This window comes from Salvelinus sp. IW2-2015, unplaced genomic scaffold (assembly GCF_002910315.2).
Source record: "Salvelinus sp. IW2-2015 unplaced genomic scaffold, ASM291031v2 Un_scaffold1612, whole genome shotgun sequence".
Taxonomy (NCBI): domain Eukaryota; kingdom Metazoa; phylum Chordata; class Actinopteri; order Salmoniformes; family Salmonidae; genus Salvelinus; species Salvelinus sp. IW2-2015.
In genome coordinates, this window is record NW_019943031.1 from 65121 (window position 1) to 71289 (window position 6169).

A 6169-nucleotide genomic window follows, 5' to 3' on the forward strand; every position below is an offset into this window, starting at 1 on the left:
CAACACCACATCTCACCCATTCCGATAGGAGATTAAAGGTGAAAGCTTTCAGACTTGTCCACTCTGTGAACTGTGTTGAACTCAAAGTCAAGCTGTGGCGAGAGAAGCTTTTGAACTAAGGGTTTAATCTCATTTCCTGGTCTGACAGAGGAATTGAAATTTGTGACGGTCAGAGCAGGTCCTTGTTCAGTTCTCAACAACAGATTTGTAAGTCTTTTAGAGTTGAACAACCTAGGCCAAGAACAGGCCTAGTGTCTCTGAAGGCAAATGTTACACCTGTGTTCTTATGTAGGATTTTATTTTGTCACAATTTAGGTAAAACATGTGTGGTGGTAGTATTGAAACTGAGAAATGTAAAATAGAGGGAGAATATATAAAACACGAAAACAAATTGTAAATGATGTTGATCTGTCTGATGCTTTCAGAGGTTCAGATATTTCAGAATCTTCATATTTTTGGATGCCCTTTCCTCTGAGATATGTGAATGTAAGAATCATTTATAAAATTAAAATAAATAAATCATTTAACGTTTTATTATAAAATATCATCATTTATGTTTAGTGAGTTTGGTTGATGCGTTGATTCGTTGCGTTGATTAATTATTTATTTTAACAGTTCCATTCCTGCAAGCCAATTGGCTGAGGAGCATTTGAGCAAGTTCTTAATATATCTACACCTGTGATTAACATATCATGATTAACATATCATGATTAACATATCACGATTAACATATCATAAGACATAATAAAACCATCAAACAGCAATGAAAGAACTCATAACAAAACTCCTGTGACAATCAAGCAGAGATTAAACATGATTCTGGTTCCATGCAAATATTATAAAGCATGACATTTTGTCTTGTAATATCGTTTGTGAGGTCTTGTGTAGCATTCTGAGTCCTCTATTATGTTACGTTTGAGTTATTACATTATTGGCTACAAGAGACCAGTTGAAGTCAAATATGAGAACGTAAACTATTTTGATTTACGGGCTCTGTAAACTGTATTTTCCCTCTTGCCTTGCAGCCAGACGAGAAGCCACTGCTGGCAAAAACAAATGCAAACGCTGACTCAGTTTATCGGGTTAAATATTCATATGGCACAGCTGAGAAAAGACGAACGGAGACGAGCGAATTAATAGAGTTGATCAAAGCCGTTAGATTTCTTTGCTCTCTTTGATATGGGATGATGCAATCTCTACTATAGCTCACAGCAGGGCTGGTTCCAGCCATAAACAGCATAAGCAACCGCTTAGGGCACCGTGACTGTTAGGGGGCCCCCAACCCAACATTTAAATACAAATTGCTTCTCTGTTGCGACCTCAATTTACTGTTGATAGTTACAATAGTAGAATATTAAAGTAATTCGAAATGTGGTTGAACATCACCAGTTGCTCTCAGCCCATGTCTCAGTGTTCATTTTGGCAGGTATTTTAGATTTCATTTCAGTCATAAAATATCCTTTAGTTTTAGTCACATTTTAGTCATTTCATCCTTCGTTAGTTTAGTTATCAGTCGACTAAAACTCTGGACAATATTTCTCTAGTTTTAGTCACAGCCTTTTTAGTCACATAGTATAATTTTTCCCCCCTTTAAATAATGAATATTTAAGGATACTTTTAACTTCCATCATGTGCACATTCAGATAGCGTTGTCCAACGAGGCCTACTATTCCCTCATATACCTTAGCTGACAACTTTAATACTGTGGCAGATGGTAACCAATACCAGACGTAATTAACCATATAGGCTATAAACCCTTGGCTACAGGTTAAACAATTTTACAGCTCTGATTTTCTCTACACATAATTGTCAAGGGGGGTGGGATAACAGTGGTTTTCTTGAAAAAAAGGGAAGAATTTGAGCTTTACAAAAATTTCAGTAGTACTGTACTCCTAATGTTCAACAAATAGCAAAAGAAAAAAGCAGCTGCGCCTCTTTTTTGCGGACRACGACGGGAGAGCGGCAGTACAGACGAGTGAATAACAGTTGCGCATGGGAAAAATAAAGCTTCTGATGTTATCAAAGCAGCAAAAAAATAACCTACATGAAAAGAAAGAGAGAGAGTAAACCTTGTTTCCAGCTGAGGTCAGTTACAAGACAAGTCACCTGGCTTCGCATCAGTTCAAAAGATTGACGAGTGACTGAAGTGAACGCCTGAGAGCTGTGTGGGAGAGCCGTGCAGATCAGCTCAATCAGACCATGCAARTGAAAGYTGTTYGTTCTGCCAATGKGAGGATATTCTGCATGCATACATGCTTTGCTCCCGAGTGGCYCAGTGGTCTAAGGCACTGCATCTCAGAGCAAGAGGCGTCATTACAGTCCCTGGTTTGAATCCAGGCTGTATCACATCTGGCCGTGATTGGGAGTCCCATAGGGCGGCGCAAAATTAGCCCAGTGTCGTCCGGGTTTGGCCGGGATAAGCTGTCATTGTGAATAAGAATGTGTTCTTAACTGACTTGCCTAGTTAAATAAATGTTAATTAAAATAAAATACATAAATATGAATGGACTAAACAGATTAAAATTAGCTTTATGTCAAATTAAATGTCCGTTAATTTCACGTGGAATTTTTCTCTCGTTACATTTTCGTCAACTAACATGAAAATAATTTGTAATAGTTTACATTTCTATGCAGGGCATCTCGTTTTGTTATCACCACAGTTTTACTCCAGTAATAATAGGTTGTTGACAGGTATTATTTTCTCATAGTTATTACTGCATTTAACACTGCCATGTCAGGTAAATTGTTTTAGATTGGTAAACTGGTCTAGTCAGCTGTCTAAATGTTGAGGTAATCAGGGTTGAATTACCGACTGGGTACGCAGTGTCCAGGGGCCCGGCCCACCAGGGGGCTCCCATTGATTTTGTTAGTCACTCTCACTCAGATATTATATTAACATGGCATAAATCATGGCAAAATGTGTAAAATAACAGGAAATTAGCTGTAAAACTGTCCAAATCTTTCTACGCCCAATGGCAAAATGTGTAGAATTGCATGAAATGTACTCTAAAACGAACAAAAAAAAACAAATCACTGCCACCAAAATGTTTTGCTCACAAAGTAGTGGGCCCCCACAACACAATTTCTCTTAGGGCTCTCAAAGGGCTAGAGCCAGCCCTGGCTCACATCTCTACTACAGCTCACAGAGACAGAGAGCTAATGGAGCTAGCGTCGCAGCAAAACCTGGGCTGTTTCCAAAATGGCACCCTTTTCCCTGTAGGGTGCACTACCTTTGACCGAGGCCCATAGGGCTCCGGTTTAAAAGGACTGCACTTTGTAGGGAATAAGGTGGCAGTTGTGCTGTAACCCTGGAAGTCACCATAGAAACCTCTGGCAATATCTAAAAGGTCACCGGAATTGAAGGCATGAAAACGGACACTCTATAGAACCCTGGTGTGTTCTTTATGTTCTAAGAAGGGACTGTAATAATAGGATTCTGTTCCGTGGCCTTTGTCAGGTTGTTCTCTGACGGTGTCAACTATTTTCTGATGCGATTTAATAAGAGAGCAGGAATTTCCTTGTATCCAGGCTATTTCCCTGGCTGTAGGTCTGTGATGTCTTTCTACCTGATCTCATTTAGTTATTTTTTAATAGCTCTTCTTGTTGTGATGCTTGACATCAGAAGTTTCACTAGCTCCAGTAAAGCTTTGACCACACGATAGCCTAGTACCACGGTTTGCTGMGTTGTGACGTGACGCTTCAAACTATGAATCTAGCTACAGATGTGCTCTCTTAATTTGATCACTCTGTTGTCGCAGAGAATAAATGCTTATTGTCGTGTATTCAAGGACTAAAAAAAGGCTTTGAAAATCTGTAATTTGCAATTTAAATATCAGACTTGAATATTTCTTACAAAAAACATTATTAACCCCTACAACAATGTGAATGAATGATAATTCAGATTTCCTGTTGCTGCAGAATTATTTTCCTGTTGTGAGAAACTGGTCAAATTAAGATCCTACATCTGTAGATAACAACTTCTTTTATGTTTGACCTTTTTCAGTTTTCCATACACACAAAAAGCTTATTTCTCTCAAATTTTGGTGCACAAATTTGTTTCCATTCCTGTTAGCGAGTTTTTCTCCTTCGCCAAGATAATCCATCCACCTGCCAGGTGTGGCATATCAAGAAGCTGATTAAACAGCATGATCATTACATAGGTGCACCTTGTGRMMGGGACAATAAAAGGCCACTCTAAGATGTGCAGTTTTGTCACACAACACAATGCCACAGATGTACGTCCGACTCGCCTCAAAAACTGCAGACAGAGCGGTTTGCTGATGTCAACGTTGCGAACAGATGGTGGCGGTGGGGTTACGGTATGGYCAGGCTTAAGCTARAGACAATAAATTCAGTTGCATAATATCAACGGCATTTTGAATGCATAGAAACACCGTGGCGAGATCCTGAAGCTGTACACAATTCTCTGTTCTGCCACGGCCTGTATACACACCAGACATGTCACCCATTGAGCATGTTTGGGATGCTCTGGATCGACGTGTGCGACAGCGTGTTTCAGTTCCCGCCAATATCCCGAAACTTCACACAGCCATTGAAGAGGAGTGGGACAACGTTCCACAGGCCACAAAGTGCCCTCATCAACTCTAAGTGAAGGAGAAGTGTCATGCTGCATGAGGCAAATGGTGGTCATACCAGATACTGACAGGTTTTCTGATCCACGCCCCTACTTTTTTTTTAAGGTATCTGTGACAAACAGATACATATCTGTGTTCCCAGTCATGTGAAATCCATAGAAATTGATAAATGCTGAGTTTAATTATCTGAATCGTTTTAATAATTTTAATTTTAATTAATTTTAATAACTAGGTAAGTCAAATAAGAACAAATTCTCATGTATAATGACGGCCTTGTTCAGGGGCCGAAGGACAGATTTATAATGACGGCCTTGTTCAGGGGCCGAAGGACAGATTTATAATGACGGCCTTGGTTCAGGGGCCGAAGGACAGATTTATAATGACGGCTTGTTCATGGGGCCGAAGACAATTTATAATGACGGCCTTGTTCAGGGGCCGAAAGGACAGATTTATAATGACGGCCCTTGTTCAGGGGCCGAAGGACAGCTTTATAATGACGGCTTGTTCAGGGGCGAAGGACAGATTTCGACCTTGTCAGCTAAGGGATTTGATCCAGCAACCTTCCCGGTTACCAGCCAGCGATCTAACCAATTGGTACCTGCCGCTCCATGTCTCTGGCAAACATTATATAACATCCCACTACTATGTTTAACATTCTGTTAAAGCCACACATCCATCTCCAATGGCACCCTATTCCCTGTCTAGTGCACTACATTTGACCAGTGCTTCATGGGCCCTAATAGGGCCCTGGTTAAAGTAGTGTACTACATAGGGAATAGGGTGCCATTTGCGACGCAATCCAGTCTGCCTGTAAAGCAGTGTTGGGATCATCAGGACCGGCTGCTCCCAACGTGCCAAACAGCTCAGTAATTAAAAACAAATTTGTTCTCTTGAATCAATCTCATGCATGTCAATAAACCGATATATACTTTTCACCATACAGCGTATTAATCGCACCCTCCGTACTCTAGCCTATAAACACGAGCCTTCTTTCACCATACAGCGTATTAATCCACCGTACCCCAGCCTATAAACACCGGCCTTTTTTACCATACGCGTATTAATCCACGTTACTCCAGATAACAGGAGGCCTTGTTCACCATACAGCGTATTAATCCCCCGTACTCCAGCCTATAACAGGGAGGCTTTTTACCATACCAGCGTATTAATCACCGTACCCAGCCTATAAACGCGCGGCCTTTGTGTGACAGACTGGGGCGTTACCAACTAAGCAAGAGATGAGCTTTTTACAATTTCCCAAATGTCAACCTATTCATGCACTACTGTATATAAAGAATAAGGTGCCATTTGGGATACAGACAATATTATGGAGACACGTCTTCTTCAGAGATTAACATCATTCTGAGTATCTCGCTGAAAATGCACAGTTCCTCTGTTTCCACCGTCTATATCCCCAGGTTCACTGAAGGAGAACCTGTCAAGCAGTAGGGGAGGGGGTTATTTTACACACAGATGGCCTCAGAAGAGCGGAGGACTTTTGACACTTGTGATTTGTCTGTCTCTCTGTGTCTGTCTCTCTGTGTCTGTCTCTCTGTGTCTGTTTCCCTGTGTCG